This window comes from Heterocephalus glaber, unplaced genomic scaffold (genome assembly GCF_053883595.1).
Source record: "Heterocephalus glaber isolate CG9 unplaced genomic scaffold, H.glaber_assembly_v1.0 deba00000347, whole genome shotgun sequence".
In the NCBI taxonomy this organism is placed as follows: Eukaryota; Metazoa; Chordata; class Mammalia; order Rodentia; family Bathyergidae; genus Heterocephalus; species Heterocephalus glaber.
The window spans coordinates 17,453,235-17,474,250 of NW_028258143.1; the positions used below are offsets into that span (position 1 = coordinate 17,453,235).

The 21,016-nt window shown below is 33.4% G+C and overlaps 1 pseudogene; it reads right to left on the reverse strand.

Annotated features, from left to right (window-relative positions):
• Positions 1–20,631, reverse strand: part of LOC101703642 (serine/arginine-rich splicing factor 3 pseudogene) — a 139,289-nt pseudogene extending 118,658 nt beyond the window's left edge.
• Positions 20,632–21,016: the final 385 nt, after the last annotated feature.

Sequence of the window (21,016 nt, forward strand, 5' to 3'; positions counted from 1 at the left end):
CACATCCATACATAATGAAGATAATCTGAATAGAGAATTTAGCTCATGTACAAGTGTACAAGTATGCACAGATAAATATATATTTAGTCAGACACATGCACTGCTTCCATATTTTATCCCTCTGCCTCCTTGTTCAATCATCCTCCATGTCTTTCTCCAATAGAGACAAATGAAAATGTAGAAAAAAATTCTTATCTAAAATGATCCCTCCCATTCATGACAGACATTTATCTCCTCAGGTAAACTAATTGATCAATTTTTAACTTTGTTTTCAATCTTTCTCTCTAAGAGCTTTATTTCCATCAGAATTTAAAAGTTTTGATCTTTTCTATTCTTCTGTCTAAACCTAATCCTTTGATCCTATGATATATTGTCTTTCCTTTCTAGGGTTCTAAGTGGCAGAAATCATATGAAATAAACTTTATTAAAACTTTTTTGACCTTTAGTGTTTCTACTTTCCCTTTGCCCTTGAAATCTTCAACCCATACATTTTGTTTTCTGCTCTAACACTTCACAAAAGAGCACCAAATGCATTCTAAGTTCAGTTTGTTAAAAAATCTTAAGAATATCTTTCAGTAGTATCTTTTTTGATATTTTCCCCTTCCTAAAAGATTTCTTTTTCTGGGATGTCACAAACTCCTGATATTGCATCCATTCAGCTTGTCAACAGCACATTCATTATCTCATTTATTGCTGGATATTTCCTCTGATTTTCAACACCATATATGTAATTTTATGCACATCTATGTTTGCAAGAACTTTTCCCAAATAATCTCTTTGGCCCTGATAATTCTTTTCCTAAGTTAGTTCTAGATTGGTTCAGCTAACTACTCATTGCATCTGGATCACAAGCAAAATATGAACTCTGAACTCGCAACTTGCCATGTCTTATTCTCCTGTCTAAAATATATCTACTGCTGAAATCACTGTATTAGTTAGTAGCACAACCCTTAACTAGGTAAGTTAAAAACATACTCTATCTTGCTTCCTCTTTTTATATACCCTCAATCTTATCCCAGTCTAATCAGTATATTCAGTGAGTTTTTAAAGTTACACCTCTTAAATCTCTAGAACTCCATTCTGTTCACCATTAATATTGCCAGCCGACTCACCAAAACATCAATCTTAATTTGGTGTTAATTATTCCTCATGCCAACTCCACAACAATCTGTAATATAAACATGACAATGGCATAGCTTTTGTATGCCTTTTGCATGAAACACCAGCATACTAAGTGTTCAAACTGTTTATTTGCATCGTATTTAATTGTACTAATTTCTTAGATTCTCTTTTAAGTCTTCTAACTCACTGGTGACAAAGGTCTAGTATCTAGAATATATAAAAAACTTAAAAAAATCAGATCCCTTAAATATAAAGACCCATTTAAAAAATGGGCATCTGAAATGAACAGACATTTCTCAGACAAAGAAGTTATGTCTTCTAACTCACTGGTGAAAATGAAATAGCCAACCATACAAAGCAATTGACTTGTCAGAAAACCATCATCACTCATGAAAGTATATTTTGGGGCTTCAGTGGACCCATAATGGCAGATATTCCCCAAAGCAAAAGTTAATCATCACATTTATTAGACACATATCAGATCCTTACAGACCTAATATATTTTAAATGGTAAAATTGGTACTTTATAATGTGAAAAAGGATAATTTCTTTATCTATTTTAACAATTTCATTATCTTTATTATTTAGAAAAATAAAATATCATTTGAACATGTAGAACTAATTCATTAAAATTTGACAATTTGATAGTACCTTTTTCAAGTAATTGGAAAAAGTGAAGGGCTGATTATACTTGTTAGCCTCTTCTAAAATAAATGAGACATTTCTTACTAGGCATTGTTTTTATTCTGTAGCTGCATTTGTATGTAACCAATGCATATTGTTTAAAAACTGATAGCTGGATGAATGTTTAGTGAAGCTTTTCTCTAGGCTGTACAAAAGAAAATCTATTTGTATTATTTCTTCCCTACTCCTACTACACTTTTATTTATGCTCAGTCTTTGGAGTTAAACCATTCTTGCAATTTAATATTTATTTGTTGATGTTGGACTAAAAAGTTTCCTTCAGATAAACTGCAACATTTTCACATTATGTTCTAATAAATCCCTTTTTACAAAAACAACATTGTTTATGGAGCATAAGTTAGAAAACAGTGTTTTGTAGTAGCTTATATGGCATTTCTATTTCTGATGGTAAGATACATTGCCTGAAATTTAATTTCAGGACTATCAAAGACCATTTCTGAATACATTCATAGCATTTTAAGTGAATTTGGTTTTCTTTAGATAATTTTAAAGACTAATTTACATAAAGCTGAGTTGTGTCAAAGAGATAGTTAAATTTTAATAGCACAGTATTGGCAAGACAGTATTTTATATAGGAAGCTCAAATTTATTTAACTTCAATTATTTTCTTACTCAAATATTGCTTAAGATTTATAAGCAGTAGGTGAGCTATATCATGAGATGAAGGCATTGTTGCTTCCCTGGGTTTTTTCTTCTAGAAAGGTATTAAAAATTGTTTAACATTTATATTGGATTAAAGGTGAATACAATCCAAACTGAAATAATTTCATCTTTGTTTTATATGATTCAATTTTTCTTCTGTTTTTATAATAAATTAAAAATAAGTCCCTCCTGTGGGTCCTGGAAATTATCATGGGCACAAGGTAATATGCTTATTTGGCTTTATAGATAAGACAGCCCAGACCAATGGGCCAAATTAACAACATGGTTTTAACTCTCTTATTTCCACTCTTAAGGTGACTGCCCAGAGCGTTGATTCAGCATTGGCTTCCCAAAGAAGAAATTCATCCTGGTTTTTTGGCTGCTTATTCCTTTTAAGTAAGAACTATTTAAAAATTTGGAGGTCATTAAGTCAGTGAGAGTAGAGAAAAATAAATACAAATTCAGTGTTTGGCAATAAGTAAAAGGCAAATAGTACAGCAAAACCCATACTTTAATTAATATTTTTGTTGAAAAGTAACAACCTTCCTTTGTGAAGGGTGAAGAGCTGTGTTTCAGTCAAAATAGTTTTCTGTTCTCTATGATAGGGTAATAAAATAAATTCTCTATCAAACTTCAAGTGCTATTGATTGATTTGGTATTATGATACTAGAAAGAAAAATCCTAATCAGTGATTAAAATTCGGACAGAAATGACTATCAGAGTTAGCATTATTAGACCCATTGCCCCAAATTATGAAGCAAGAAATCTATTAACTCTTTCCTAACTTATATGCCGACATTGGCAACTTCTGAATAACACAAAAGTTAGAAAATATCTCCAAAAATATAAAATATATTAAATTTTATGCACTTTTGATGCTTCTTGCCACATAATTTACAACTGAACAGAAAAATGATTACCAATGGATCATATTTTCAGTAATGTGAAATGACAAATTTAAACATATATAATAAAATGGGATTTCAGTATTCAGTAGAGATACTAAGGCATATATACATATGTTTATATAAATATTTTTTAAAAAATCTGTAGTTTAGTAAAATAATAAGGAAAATTTGCATTGATATACTTACAAATGTACTATTAAATTCCAGAATGGGGAAAAAAATAAGAACCAAGATATATCATGTACAGGTACAAACACCCAATGATAAATGTAAATGAATTGTATACCTAAAATGTACCAATAAAAGAACTAAAAAAAAAAAAAATTTCAGAGTGAGAATCAACAGCTCATGAATTCACTGAGCTGTGCTTTTGAGGCAGCTTTGAGATGAAAATTGGATGAATTTTAACAGTAAATTATGAAGCCTAGGGTGTTTATAGCAGTTTTTCAGATGTATATAATCATATTTCAACTGGTTTTATTTTGTAATACTCACTGAACCCAAGCAACATAAAAAAGTTTAGTTCTCTCTGGACTCACTACTATTTATAATTGGATTATCTCATTGTCCAGCTGAGAAAATATCTATTTACTTTACATTCAAGCATTCTTATAATTCTTTCAAAGCAAAAATCTCTATGAGCAAGGTTTTGTATGTTACTTGAGATGCTCTAAACTAAATTATTTTCTATTTCAGCAATGGAAAGCTCATTTGGAATACTGGATTTTTGATTTAGGTTCTCTGTGCAATACTCAGGTTTGCCACACTAAGCTTAAAATTTCATACCTGACCAAGCTTGCTGGGCTAGGGCTGAAAAACCATAGGTAGTATTCCCCATCTTGCATTCCAGTTTGATTTTCAATAGGTAATTAACAAATTGACTTTTAAGTAATTTTTAACTTGATTTTTACTGTTAAAAGCCAAATCAAAACAAAAAACATTCATGGACTATAGCTGCCTTTTAAAAATTGACCTCTGTAGTTATCCACGTTTTGCTATGGATTAGATTTCTAGGAACCTTGCTATTTTTTTCTAGGAAACTTAGAATATGGTGTATTTTAGTATATCATGAAGTACTGTTTGTATGTTTTATCTGCAGGACTAGCATTTTCTCATACCAATAGTATTCCTCTGTGAACTGAGCTATAGCTACATTTATATTAACTTTTAAGCATGAGTCTTATTTTCTTCTGTGGTCGTGACAGTTAAGTTTGATTATTAAATTTTATTGGTTTGGATCTACCCATGTCATTGGTGAAGCAACCTTCTGAGTAATGTGTCTGTCAAGGGGTGGCATTGGGGTCTATGTCTGGTCCTTGTCCCTTTCCTTGACACTTTTTCCCTGTTTGGCTTCTCATTCCCCATGAACTAAGTGGCTTTGTTTCACCATGCTTTAGCCATGATGATTCTGCCTCAGAGCCAGCTGAACATGGAATGAATCCCCTTACATATGGGATAAATTAAGCCTCTCCTCCTTTAAGTTGTATGTGTGTGAATATTTTGTCCTGCAAAAGGAAAGCTGACTGATACAATGAATTTTAACAGTCTGGAGTTAGATCAGCTTCTGAGACCCTATATCCAACCAAACATATGTCTAGATCTCCCCAGGAATGAAAGGGTGAAGTTATGTTCAGTTAAGACCTGTATAAATTTTGCTAAACATGAAGTGATCCAGAAAAGTCAGAAAAAGATAAACTTGGGCATTTTTCTTAGTTTTAAAAAAATCTTTTTAAAGAAACAAATCAGAATTAAGAAAATTTTCAGGTGTTTTATATGAATTACACCTGTGACAGAAACAAATTTAAGTGAATATTATGTGTCACCTTATAGCAACCTTTCTGAAAAGCTTCTTTGTGATACAGGAAAGCAATGATTATCTGTATTAGTGAAAAACAGACAGTATTGTTAGAAAAAAATGTAATAGTCTAAAGATTAGACTTTCCTTGGTAGTTTAAATTTTATCCCCTTTCAAGCATTTAATTTCAGCTCTTGAATTTTCTTTTTATCTATTGCGGAGATACAGAAGTAACAATTTTCAAAAGCTTGGTAATCATGAAAAACATAAGAGGGATGCTTAGAATCACACAAAGATACAGTAAATTCTAACATAAAGCTGGTGTACTGTACTTCATTTGTGATGAATCAAACCATTTAGAAGAGAGAAATGGGAGAACAGAGAGTTTAGCAGTGTTTTGATAACAACAGAATTCTGGTCAATAGAGCAAAAAAAATCTGAATAGAGAGTATTCCTCTTTAATTATATATTAGACACCTGATCTAAGGTGGCTCCAGAAGCTCAGTCTGTAGATAAAATCCTGGCAAAAAGGCTGTGTGGCTTTTCTCAGCATTGGCTTTCACCACACTGGCTTGGTGCTGGGTTTCAAATCTGCAGCCTACACTTAATTTTCCCTTCCTTCCTCAAGTGGGAAACATTTCTTCTGCTGGGGAGCTTAGAGTTATGCAGGCATCTTTCCTTCCTGCATTTTTCAGAAGTCTCACTTTTTAAATACTAAAACAGGCACTGTAGTCTCTCACCTGATTAAGTTCGCTGTGGGAAGGTTGTCTGGTGGATGAACACCTGATGAATATTGCCTATGTGTAGGGAGATGATTTACTGGAGTAAAATACTATTTTACTCAGCCATTATCTTGTTCTGCCTCTTTATGAATTATTTAAATATAAGGTTATATTAATATTTACTCATCCTGTTCTTATCATCCAAAGTATTCCATTCTGTTACTGTTCTAGAAAACAAAATTCTTCTACTAACATATTATGACCAATATAGAAGTAAGAATGAGTTAAAAATTCACTACTAAGAGGTAAGAAATCTGGTTTAGTATAAATATATCAATTCACAATTTCTTTCACTTTTAATTCTGTTATTTTTTAATAGTTTGCAATGAAAAGATTCAATAAATATAGGTACAGTGGCTCACCATATATGAATGAAAATGAAACTCTGACTCACAAATGTAGTCAAGCTACAAATTCTGCAGCAATCAGCCCAGAACCACCAAGAAGTGGCTAAACTATCGATTACTGCCAAACCATAGCTTTCCTTTTAGCAGTGAGGGTTAAACCCAGGATCTTTGCACTGAGCTACTTCCCCATCCCTTTTTATTTTGATAAAGGTCTCCCTAAGGTGCTAAATTACTCAGGCTGGGCTCAAAGTTGAGATCCTCTTGCCTGAGCTTCCTGGAGTGCTGGGATTACCATATGCACCATCATGCCTAGACAAGCACCCTATCTTTATCTTCATTTCCAATTTATGACCAGAGTAAGCCACACATCTTTCTGCATCATACATAAAAGTTATCTTTCCTAATATTTGCTAATATTTAACTTACACGTGCCAATAATCTCCCATCAGAACACAGCTAAAGCCTTATTTTTCATGTCACATTTATCATTTGCTTGGTAACACTTTCATATCTACTAAATACAATGGCTGGAGGTTATTTCTTTGGTATATCAAGTTCTGAAAAAATAGCTTTCACATACTCTTCAGGAGGTCAAGTTGGCTTCCTACCAATCCATAGACTTATTATGCTTATACAGACTTGAGATTTTATGCATCCTTTCTTACAATCTCAAGTCTTCAGGCGGAGGTAGTTTCCCTGATCACTTCAGAACCAGAGAAAAACTTTGTGTTGCAACATAGTTTTTCTCAAAGGCTCAGGCCTTAACCTCTTATTATCTCTTTGAACTATGGCTTTTCCTCTTCAATCAGTTTATGTCACTTTTTAATAAGGCCTGGAGATCTGCTAGAAAAAAATTAAAACATAACATATGGCACGTGTATTTTAATTTCACAGGCAGAAATTCAATATTATTCTTACATTATGACTAAAAATCAATAAACCACACTCAATGTTCAAATTCATCACAATTTGAGCTTTTTATCATTTATACATTAATTATTTGTTTGGTGGTCAGCTTTTCAAAGAGACAACTCTTAAAAACCTGAAATTTTTTATAATTGTTTATAACTCAATAATCTAGTTTTATGCTTCCATGTGTATGAGGGGCATTTATCTTTTATTTGAAAAACTCACCTGCTTAACATTCTACTCCATGTTCTTGCTAGATTAACATAGATTAAATTGTAAAACTACAATTTAAAATCCCAATAATTTTTCTATCTTTTGATTTTTCTAATCTATTTACTCTGAAAAAGAATGACTCCATTTATATATAATTATATTCAAATATACTATTGATGAGAAAAATGTTTTCTCTAATGTATATGGAAAAATCTCCAGTAGAGTACAGAAACTCTTTTGTTAAATAACCTAGGTTAATGTTTAACCAGTATGTGTACATTGTGCCTTCTCAAAAACTCAGAAATGTTGGCTGTACAACGTTGAGAATTTATTTTTGTTTGTTTCTTTTTGTTTTATGTTACTGGGGATTGATTTCAGAGACTTCACACTGAGCTATGCTTTCAGTCCTGACCCCCCTCTTAAATTCTGAAACAGTATCTCAAAGTCCCTTACTTGCCTTTGTTAAGCTTAAACTGGAGACCCTTCTGCCTCAGCCTCTCAGAGAACTGGGAACTAGCACACCCTGTTGAAAGTTTAATATTTTATTGAGGTAACTTGATACAAGATTTCCAGGTACCTGCAAATTAAGAAATTTAACTAATAAATGTACAGAATACCAATGTTATATTGAAATTTCAAATAACAAAACAATAAGTATATGGCAAATATTATATTACATTCTTTTATTAAATTGTGTGTATATTCACAGATTTCAAGCAATATTTTAGACATACTTATATGAAAAAAGTCATTTGATCTTCATCTGAAATTCACATTTATATTTTATCCAGCAAGGACTTGGTGCAAGATTGGTGTACCAAATTCAAACTTTTTCTTGTTGTTTGGCTTTATCATACCTTATCCTGTTTTGTTAGGGTATTAACAAGTTTTGTTGTGGGAATGGTAACTATTAGGGTTTGGGTCTAGACCCCCCCCCCAAGCCTCACGTGGTCATAGGCCTGATCTACAGTGTGTGAAGCTGGAATTGATTCATGATGCAATGCTAGCCTGAAGGGCACTAGGATCAAGGGTGTGAGTGCTACGCGCCCTAAGTAGTCTGTATAAGGTAAAAGGGCCAGGGAGATGCTGTTAACTCTGTTGTTACCCTTGCTGCCTTGCGTGTGCCATGTTGTTTCTGTTTTGAGATGCTTGTTTTTCATCCCAGCCTTGGAGCCAGCCGATTATGGACGAAAACTTCTATGAACTGTAACCCAAAAAAATCCCTTCCCCTCTAACTTTGTGTTTCAGTATCTTGTCTCAGCACCGAGAGAAAAGTAACTAACATAGCAACTATTCGTTTTTCTTTTCTTCTGTAAAAATTCTTGCCTCAGAAATCATAAAGAAGGTCTGGCTGAGGTTTTAATTCTCTTGGTGACTCTCTTAGCTATATTAGGATATGTGGTCTTGTGATAAATCAAAAATGCCCATATTGAATAATCTCTGGTATACCAGTTCCAAATTATCCTGAATGAGAAATGTAATAGTTAAAAATGAATCAGCAGGGCAGGGGCTTCCTTTCTAACTAGGCAGCATCTGAAAAAGTCCAATACTTGAACCACCCCCCCCATACACATACATACACACACACACACACACACACACACACACACACCACTGTGAACCTAGGATAAGAATTGCTAAGGCATTGAGGACCAACAAGTCAAACAGATATCTTCAGTTTGTGATCTCTAGGGGAGACACAAGCCCCTCCAAGCTGGAAGCAGGTCTTCTATGAAGCTGCACCTTGGCATCACTTGGAAGCAGAGCAAGATCCATATTTGGCCCATTTCTGTTGTCCTAATCACTGCCTTGAAAGAGCTCCATATCCTGACTTGAATGAACCAAAATGGTACTTACAAAAGATAACAAAAATTGGGGAATTTAATTAACATTTTATGTTACTGGAATATGCTCAGGAATTTTCAGAAGTGGAAATTACATTTCCTTCTGTTTTACAAGAAAAGAAGTTGAACATACTCAAGTCCAGGATTTTTTTTTTTTTTTGATTCCATGTAAGTGATGACATCTTTAGACAGCAGCGAGTCCTGGACTCCATGCCAGAGTCAGACAGGAGAGAAGTGGTACACAGGAGAACTGCTGGGGGCGGGGTGTGGGTGTGTGTGTGGGGGGGTGGCGGGGCCTCATTGTGAATAGTTCAGGTTGAGAGACTTGCACTGCTGCAGTGAAAGTGACACCCATGGGTACAAACATAGAGAGAGACTCACCATATTCACGTAGGCTTTTGTTCCATGAAGCCTATTGTGCATGCATTGGAAACGTTTGGGAGGCTTCTGAGGAAATCTTCCTTGAGTTACAGAAATAAGGAAGAGTAAACCCTGCAGGAAACGCATAGAACGGCAATGGGATTCTTTTTCCTGTCTCTCACGGAATAAAAACTATGATCCATGAAAAGACCATGAGACACCAGAAGAAATAAAAGAAACCGTTAAAGGTGAAGGAGGAAGCAGAACAACCCTTCCACTACTTAAGAGTGGGAATATATAAGCACAACCAGCACATCCTGTACCCATCTCCCCCTTTGCCTTACCTATGTTCAGGATAAAAAGCATCAAATACCACATCATTTGGAAATGGCTGACCTTCTATGAGGATCATATCAATTACCTTAAACAGATTCTAATCTGACACAGATGCTGTGACTCTATGAAAGGGAATTTAACCACTATTACCAGGTTAAATGCTCTATTGGAAAGCTAGATAGCATTGAAAACTGGTTGAATTTCAGCATTAAAATGGAAACATTAAGAAACAATAAAAGTGGAATACTAGAAATAAAATGCTACAGGGAAAAATGCCTTTGTCAGATTCAGTAGTCTCAACACAGCAAGGAAACAAATAAGTAAACTTGAAAATGGTCTCTAGAAATTATTGAAACTCAAAAGGTACGAAAAAAGTGAATAGAAAAGCATCATAATTTTGTGTGCCACTATTAAATAGTAATATGGAGTGACAGAATATGAAAGAATGAGTGTTTGAAGGAATATTGGCTAAGAATTTTTCAAAATTCAAACATTAAACTACAGTTATAAGAATTCAGAGAAGACTAAGCAAGATTAAAGATAAACAAGTAACAAAATTTTAAAAGATCAGGGAGCAAAAATAGCTTGTAATGTGGAGACAAACACAAATGAAAAAGCAAGTTATAAGAAGTTTGTTTTCAGAAAACAACCCAGCTAATGAAAAATAATGCTAAAAGAAAAAAAAATAAGAAAATAACAACTATCAACTCATAATTCTATAAAAAAGAAATTTATCTTTACAAGAATAAAAAAAAGTTAAGATTCTTAGATAAACTAGGGGAAATTTGTTGTCAGCAGATCAATAATAAATATACCACTGTACCAAAAATGATATAGAAAGTTCTTCAGGTAGAAGGAATATGATAACACACAGAAATTTGGGTCTGCTTAGAAATAATTTTTAAAAAGATAAACCAGGGCACCAGTAATAGAAATATATGACACCAGTAGCACAAAAGATGGATAGATGATGTGACATTATTGTGTAATGTCTTCCCACTAATCAAGAAACAATATAATATTCTTTGAAATTAGATGCTGAACTATTAAAAAGGCATAATTTAAACATTGCAATCATTACACATATTTTTAGGTGTATGTCTCATATATCAATGAATAAAATTAAAAATAACTATAAAAACTTGTTTGAAAGGCAAAGCAAAGAATGCAGGATAAAGAATAGTAAAGCAAGATAGTACATTTTAATCCAATAATAGTAAATAGATTAGGTATAAATACTCTTTAGATATCACTTATAAGACACAGATTGTGTAAAAAGTACTCAACTATGTTCTCCCTACAATATCATTATTTATTTATTTATTTATTAGTACCAGGGATTGAACTCAGGACCTTGTGCTTGCGAGGCAGGCACCAGAACCACTGAGCTAAATCCCTGACCATCCCTACAATATCATATTTTAAAGGCATTGGTAAGTTAGTGAAAACAGGAAAGAAGGAGAGAATAAAGGGAATAGAAAAAAATGGGAAAAGAAAAGGAATGCAAAGAGAAAAGTACAGAAAGGAATACAGGTAAGTACAGTAATGAAGAGAGTAACAAAATTACTAACAGTAATATATGCTTCAGGAAGAAATATTGTTTATAAAAGGGAAACACTCTATCCCAAAATGACACACTACAGATTTTTCTCAGAAGTTGTTGAGCTGCATTGGAAGTAACCAAAAGAAAAAAAAAGGTCAAATCAAATCCAAGAGCAAGTTAAAAGAATAATATATCAGAATAGAGCAAGATTTGTCATAAGAAAACAAGAAGTTTGGTTAATACTGAAAAATCAATCAATATAAGACAGCACATTTATAAACTAAAGAAGAAAAATCAAACGATTGTCAAAAGACGTGTAATAAAATCACCTGACAAAATTCAATATCCATTTATGATAAAACATTCAAAACTCTGAAAGTAAAACTCAAATTTCCTGTCCTGATAAAGAATCTCTAATATCTGATCTTAATTTTTTATTCTTTCAGAAAATTTTTAGTTAGTAAATATAGAAGGAATGAAGGAAATAGAAAATCTCTCCTAGGACACTAAAATAATTAGTAAAAAGTCTGTTGGGTAAGAGATTAAAAAGAAAACAGGACATTTGCATAGTTTTAAAATTTGCTTTTACCCTCAGCTTTCTCCTCTCTCTTTATCTCCATGTGGACATATCTTGTTTCTTGAATGTTATCTTTAGAGAGGAGAATCATTTCATACAAAATGCCACCTAATAAAGTGATCAATGTTCATATAATAGCAAAACAGTGTTTAAATATTTATAAAATATGTGACACTATGCATTCATTGATATATTCTTCTAAAATTGGTACAAGATATCGATTGAATTCTTCCCCATAATGCATAACTTCTGTTGAAAAATGAGGAGAGAACAAGTAAATGCAAAGTAAGGGACTTAGAACTAGAGATTCCTTATCCAGGTACATAATATGTCACAAAAACTGGCTTGTATTTATAGCTGAATATGACCAAATGCTAGCCTGAATCAGGGAAGACTTTAAAGAAGGTGAGAAATTATCATGTTTAACAAATGAAACCTGGGGATATCTTTTTAACCTTTATTTAGTATAAAAATATAAAAAAGAAATAGAATATTTAAAGATGGTAAAACAAGTTTTTTAAAGATTCAGAAAGCTTTTTAAATGGAGTAAAATGTTTAAGAGCTTGTAATTATTAGGTTTTAGTCCTTAAACAATATAACATAAAAATATTTGCATAGAAAATAAAATGACCTAGAGAGCATATGATTTAATCATGAATTTAGAACATACCTGTAAGTTCGATGGGAAGATTGAAATTAAAATTTTTAATAGGAAGTTTCCCCCATCAATTGCAAAAACATCCTTTGATGTCCTGTAGTGGCAAACCTGGGGCACATGTGTTGATTTTCTTTTAAGACAAAAGTTGTTAACGTATGTGTTATATTTTTCTAAGCTACAACCTCAGTATTCAGATTTAATTACAGTGTTGGCACTCTTCTATAAATAAGTGGGTTTGGGGTTGTAGTATGGGCACTCATCTCTAAAATGTTCACCAACAGTGCATCTATAACTTTTTTATTCTTCTTCATGATTATAAAGTAAAAATGTTCATGTTAATATTTCATATGCTTAGATTTTCATTTTTCATTGTGTTTAGCTTAAAAAACTTATTCTTGAAGGTATGCATATGTTCACAAATCATATAATTCACTAGAGACTCAAGGTGCTAATTGTGGATTGGACAGTGAACTATTTGGAGAATTTGTTTCACTAAATTTCACATTTGTTACCAAATACTAGAAATTTCTGGTGCCCTATAGTGATAATGTAGTTGGGTTTGTTTAGTACATTGTAAAATAAGCTTATAATTTGTTATATTAATGTAAATTTTTTTATTGTCATAGATGTTAACATTAATTTACATAATAGTGTAAAGACAGAATATAAAATGGTGACATCACCTTTCCTTAAGTCTTTTAGTTACTGCATAGAAATATAGAATCATAATTAAGAGACAGACTTCTTGTTTTAGGCTTTCCAAACTTAAATCCCTACTGTGTTAACAACTTACTGTATAGCTTCGAGTAAGGTTTTTAAATCTTTCTGTGTCTCTATTTCCCTAAATGAAAAAGGGTGATACCACCTATGTCATATAATTTTTTTTATATCATATAATTTTTACACATAAAATACTTAGCATAGTGTCTGATACATAATATCATGTGTTTGCCTTTATTATTAATAGAAAAATGACAGTTTTACTATAAAAAGATTATAAAGGATCCATAGTGACTTAGTATGCTATGCCTGAGATAAGAGACTGGAAGAAGAGATTATGTCTTCTTTTAGGTGTTTTCAGCTTTCAGAGGGAAAGAGATAAAGCTTTTAATAGAAACAAGCCCCAATTTAAAATGATTTGATTTTTCACCTTTAACATCATGTGAAAGCAAAATACATTCAATAGAAAGTGTAATTTGAATTTTTTTCTTTTTCTTGGATGGCCATTGTTGAGAACCAGCCATGATATGCAGACTGATAGGGGCCAAACTACAGGCCCTGCAGTTCTGAGGCAGACATTTACTTGCTTCAGGAATAAGGAAGTCTCTGCAGAAGGCAGTAGGCTTCCTGGCTGGCTGAGACCACAATCGCTCTAAAATGATTTGGAGTAATGCCCTGGGTTTTTTCTTCCTCCATTCAATAATATCTTGGCATAGTATCCCATTGGCTGAAATCAGTGGGAAGCTAGAGAAATGCAGTCAGAAGCTGGCACTTCCCAAAGTATGCAGTGGTAGGAAAAACAAGAATAGAGATACAAAAAAAAAAGTTCATGACTTCGAGAGAAATAAGTATATTCCAAATACTGACACTAAATTTAAAAAATAGAATAGTGAGGTTTTCTGATGAAGGATAAAACAAAAGTAAGGCACAGAAAATTCAAAGACAGTAAGATATTCAGTGGTGAAACATGGCCAGATTAGGAAAAAGACAAAATTGCTTACTTTCAGCCTGTATTTAACATAGTATTAATGCTTAGAGTATAAATGTTAAGGAAAAAATCAAACCATTCAATATGAAAGTGAAGAAATAACATTGTTTTTCCTCTATTGATGACAAATTCATGCATGTAGCAATTCACCAAGATTGTGTACACAAACATACCTACCTGCCCAAATTAATATAACAGTTAAGCAATTAATGTAACAATTAATGTAATAGTTAAGCATGATAAAAACTCAACACATAATAAATGCATTTGTTTAGCAATGCAAGCTCACAAAAATATTGAGAAAACAATTCCAGCTATGAGAGCATCCAAAATAATATACACTAAAAACTACAAAGCTTTCTTGAAGAAAATTTAAAAATACATAAATGAATATAAAGCTTACATTCATTGATTAGGAGAATTAACTATGAAGATGGAAATAATATTTAAATAAATTATCTGAATGAGTATAATCCTTATTTAAAACCAAATGGGAAATTTCATAGAAATTTTAAAGATTCTAAAATTTATGTGAAACATCCAAGGAAAGGTAAAATAATTTTGAAAAAGCAAAACAAATTTGGAGGATTTAACCTTCTGATCAAAATTCACAACAAAGCTACAATGCTACAAATCAAAACAGTGTGCTACTGTTATAAAACATATATATAAACCAATTGACTATAATAGTCTGGATAATTCATACAAGGTTAATTAATTTTTTGATAAGGGTACTAAATACACTCAAAATGGAACATATACTCTTTAAACAAATGGTGCTGGGGAACCAGGATATCAACATACAAATGGCTGAAGGTCAAACTTTTACCTATGTTAGATACAAATTTTAATCCAAAATGCATCAAAAACCATAAACTTGAGAGCTATATCTATAAAATTCTTACAGCCAAATAAATGGGAAGATGTTCATGTCATTAGATTTGGTCATGGTTTCTTAGATATGACAATAAAAATAAAACAAAACAAATGGATATATTATGCATTATCAAACTTAGAAATTATATCAAAGATAATAAATGAGAAAAAGACAAATGAAAATAGAATGTATGTGGAAATCATATATATTTGATAGGGAATTAATATCTAAAATGTATTTTAAAAATCCTACATCTCAACAACAATAATAAAAACAAAGTCAACTCAAAGATGAAGAACTTCAATAGGTATTTCTACAAAGAAGATGTACAAATGACTACTACCCCCATTAAAAGATATTCAACATTACTGATCATTAAGGAAATGTGAATCAAAACCACAATAGTGGCTTCTAGGAAAGATAGCCAAATAGAAGTAGCCTTTGCATGATTGTGGGAGTGAGAAGAATTAAGAAGGAGAGACTATATTCTATACAACAGGAAAAGAACCATGAAAGAGATAACTGGAAAGTTAAAAGCACAAGAAGCAGAAAAGAGGTACATAGAAAAATACAAGTAGTTAGCAAGACCCATCTCAGCTTCTTGAGGGGACAGGAACCAAACTATGCAATCACAAGAGGAGCCAGGAGGGAGCTGGCAGCAGCAAAGAAAAGGGAAAGACGAGCAACCCTAGCTTCTCTTATATGAGAAACCAGATGATATTTAAATTTGTGTGTCTGATTTATTTTACTTAGCACTGTTGTCTCAAGGTACATCTGTTTTCCTACAAATGACTCAAGTTTGTCTGTCTTTATGACAGAGTATTACTCCCTTGTATGTAAATGCCACATTTGTTGTTGGACATATGGGCGGCTTCCAAATTTAACCATTATAATTTGTGCTGTTATAAACATGGGTATGTATGCATGTATCTCTGCAATATGACACATTTTACCCTTTTGGGAAGATACCATAAAAGGGAATACATGGGTCAAATGGAATTCTAATTTTGGTTTATTGAGGAATCTCCATAATGATTTCCATAGTAGTTGTGCTAGTTTACATTCCCACCAACAATGATCCTTTTTCCCTACAGCTTCTCCAGCATTTATTACTTAATTTCTTGATGTTGGCAATTCTTTCCAGCAAGTTAAGTGTTTCTCAATTAACATTCAGTTCTTTGATCCATTTTGGTTTTAGTTTAGTACATGGTGAGAGATACATGTCTAGATTCAATCTTCTGCATATAGATTGCCATTTTCCTCAACACCGTTTATTAAGCTGTCTTTCCTCCTGTGTTTTTGGCCACTTTGTGAAAGTACTTGTAGCTGAAATGTACTTGGGGTTGTTTCTACATCTTCTCTTCTGTTTCACTAATCCTCATGTCCTTTTTGTGCCAGCACCATGCTGTTTATTGCTATTGTTCTGTTCCTTTCTTTTTCTTTCTTTTCTTTTCCTTTCCTCTTTTCTTTTCCTTCCTTCCTTTTTCTTTCTTTCTTTCTTTCTTTCTCTTTCTTTCTTTCTTCCTTCCTTCCTTTTTCTTTCTTTCTTTCTTTCTTTCTCTTTCTTTCTTCCTTCCTTCCTTCCTTTTTCTTTCTTTCTTTCTTTCTTTCTTTCTTTCTTTCTTTCTTTCTTTCTTCCTTCCTTCCTTCCTTCCTTCCTTCCTTCCTTCCTCCCTCCCCCCCGTCTCTTTCTATCACAGTAGCTCTGCAATATAACTTCAAATTTGGGAGTGTAATGGCTTCTGCTTTGCTCTTTTAACCGAGGATTGCTTTAGCTATTCTGGGTCTCTTCTGGTTCCAAATAAATTTTAGGACTGTTTTGTTCAGTTCTATGAAAAATGGTGTTGGTATTTTGATTGGGACTATGTTAAATCTGTATATTAATTTTGGAATATGGGCATAATGACTATATTTGTTCAGTCTATCCAGGAACTAAGGGTATCTTTCCATTCTCTGACATCTTCTTCAATCTCTTTTTTCAGAAAAATAAAGGTCACATTGTAGAAGATTTTATTTTCTTAGTTAATTCCTAAGTGTTTAATTTTTCTTTATACTATTTTCGATGATATTTTTTCCTAATTTTCTTTTCAATGGTGTTATTATTACTGTACAGGAATGCTACTGATTTTTCTTTGTTGATTTTCTTTGTTGATTTGTAGTATCCTAATACATCACTGAATTTGATTATTAATTCTAAGTGTTTTGGTAGAGTTTGGGGATCTTCTATGTGGAAGACCATCTGCAGATAATGATAATTTGATTTCCTTTCCTATACCTATCTCATTAATTTCTTTTTCTCACCTAATTGCTCTTGCTAATGTTTTGATTATTATGTTAAACAGGAGTAGTGATAGAGGACATCCTTGTCTTATTTCTAATTTAGGGGGAGAGCTTTCATTTTTTTCTCCATTTAATATGATGTGGCAGTAGGTTTAACATAAACAGCTTTTATCACAAAGAGATAGGGTCCTTCCGCATCTATTTCTTCAGATTTTTACCATTAAAGGATATTGAGTTTTTCAAGACATTTGCTGTATCTATTGAGATAATCATTTAATTTTCATCCTTGTTTCTATTCATGTAATGTATTACATTTATTGATTTGCATCTTTAGAATGAAGCTTACTTGGTCATGATATATGATCTTTTTGATGATTTGTTGCATTGTGTTTCCCAATATCTTGTTGAGAAGTTTTGCATCTATCCATTAGAGATTCATCTATATTTTTTGGTTGAAAGAATTTTTCAATTTTTGGTCACATCATTTTCTGGTTTTGTGTTATGGGAATTCAGTCTGAAAAAGTCTCTTGCCAGGCAGGCCAGAGGAAACCCACTGCAGCACTCACCATATTTCAAAGTGCTATTTGGAGGACCCATGCTGAGAGAGGGCTTATTGTTTAGGACTGATCTATTTTAGAGAATCAGAAGTCATGGAGTAACTATACCTTAGTATTTCTGGGCACAGTTTGCTGCAGTGATTCTTTTGGAGAGAGCCCCATGAGACAGAGATTGAGAGGTGGAGAGTGACTCACAGATCTGCTGAGAAACTTAAGTGTAGGGGAGTTCTGAATGTGGTGGTGAGCAATCAGCAGCACTGTCCTCTCTGAGGTGAAGCAAGAACTGTTACACAAAGTTTTCTGAAGGGGCTGGGTCTGAAAGTGCTATGATGCAGGCCAGTGGATTGCTCCATTCCCAGAACTCTCTTCCATCAAGGAACACAGTGGTCTGCTTGCTTCTCCCACTCGCTGACACTTTTGGAGGTAGGAGTCTGCTTGTGTGTTTGCTACACCCTAGGCTTCAAGAATAGGGATCATCAGCCCATACACCACAAAGCTAGTGGAGGATACCAATGGCACTAGGAGTGTTACAGGAAACAAACAAACAAAAAGCTCTGGAGTGAATATAATCTTGAGGCAGAAAATATGCTATTAACAGGCCCCATCGGGCATGAAAAGAATAATGATGTAAAACTGACAGCATTCTTATAGCACCAGCCTGTTAGATGATAGCAAAGAGGAAATACAAAAGGACATAGGTATGACTCACTACATTCCCTCAATGTCTGATGAATTCCAGTATTAAAAATCTTGGAAGTTTTCCAGTCCAAATACCTAAGTGTGAAGGAATATTTTTGAATTTTTTCCTCCATTTGTTCATTTGTTGTTTTTATTTCTTTTAGTTTTAGTTTTTAATTTTTTAATTGAATTTTTTAAACTCTCACTGTTCTTTCTCTATCCTGTTATTTTCTTTTATAAAAAAATCTTATCTTGCCTCATTTTTCTTCCCTTTCCCCACAGCTTGTATTCTTATTTAATATTTCTTTTACTTCTAGGTCTTTAGTTTCTTCTGTGTTATTTCTGTCCATTTTTTTCTGTCGTTACTTTCAGTATGTTGTTGGTTTCAATTGTGTTTTATCATATTTTAGTATGTGAATTGTCTTTATGTTGTCACTATTACTGCTGTATGGCTTCTCTTCTCTGAGAGGTTTGGAATATTGAGGCCTCAAAACAAGGTTTCTCACTAAAAACACTGTCACATAAAAATAGCAAAGAAATTTATCCTGATACATGTGCAATTTTCAGTAGAGAAACACATGAATATGAGAAACGCAAGACATTATTTCTTCAAATGTCATAACTCTTCAATAACTAAATCCAAAAATATTGAAATGCCAAATAATTCAAAAGACTGATTTTTCAGAAATGATCAATGATTTCAGCAGAGATACAAATAAACAGCTGAATGAATTAAGGGAGACAATGTAGAATATGGAAAAGAAATTAATTTTTTTTTTGGTACCAGAGATTGAACTTGGGACTTTGCATTTGTGAAGCAGGTAGCATAAATACATATTTCAAAAAAGAAAAAAATAAAAATTATGGAAATAAAAATCTCAATAAATCAAAAACTTCAATGGAAACATCACCAATAGACTGGATCAAGCAAATGATAGAATTTTAAGGCTTAAAGACATGGTTTATGAATTATCACTTTTGGACAGTAAGAAAAAATTATGAATATAATATCAAAGAAACTTGGGATATGATTTAATAAAATACAAATTTACAATTATTTTGTTGTAGAAAAGGGCACTAAGGGACAAACTATATTCAATATATATACACACAATAATTGCAAAAAAAAATTTCCAAAGTTTATGTGAGACCTAAGTGACTCCATTCTAAAATTTAGTGGCATAAATTTTAGTTCTAAGAAAAACCACAAGATGTATTTTGACCATCTGCATGTGATACTGTTCAGCCATCCCCTAGCAACAGCTAATCAGTAGTTAGCAACTGTTTGCAGCTTGGGTGCGCAAGGCACAATCAATCAGGTTTAATTGCCAATCTAGAACCTTGCTGTAACCACTATAAAAACCCCTGCTGATTTGGAGTCGGGGCTCTCAATCTTGACCTGCTGCAGCAGTGATGGTTGGGAGTCCCTGCTTGAGCTTAAATAAACGACCCTCATGTGTTTACATTGGAATCGGCTCCTTGGTAGTCTTTGGGGACCTCGAAATCTGGGCACAACATTTGGGGGCTCATCCAGGATCCCCCAAACCCCCAGGATCTCCATACTGGAGGGTCAATACCAGCTGGTGAATTTCTGTATCTGTAAAGCCAGGGGCCCATTTCTGAGTAGGTCGGCAGACGGTCTAGGTGGATGCGCTGGAGGGCCATCGACCTGGGGTCCTGGAAGATATTCCAGACCCTTCTGTAGGGGACGGAGTGCCTCGCGAGTCTCTGAGACTTCTGGAGGGACAGTGTGGATAGCTCCCATGGCATGGCGTGAGACCGTCGTCCCATTTTCAGTTTTGCCTCCGATCGAGGGGAGGACTGTTTTGTCTTGCTTTTTGTTTTTCTGTTGTGTTTGTCTATCTGTCTATCGTGTATTTTTGTCTTTTAACTTGGACTGAGATGATGGGACAGACCATGACCACCCCCTGTCCCTCATGATGAAGCATTTTAAAGAAGTTAGGGAGCGCGCTCATAACCTGAGTTTAGAAGTTAAAGAGACTAAACTTGTCACCCTCTGTAGCTCAGAGTGGCCTGCCTTTGGGATAGGATGGCCACTCGAGGGGACCTTTGATCTAGGAACCGCAAGGAGAGTCTGAGATGCCATCTTCCGTCCTCATGCAGGACATCCAGACCAGGTTCCCTATATTGTTACTTGGGAAAATCTAATATGTGA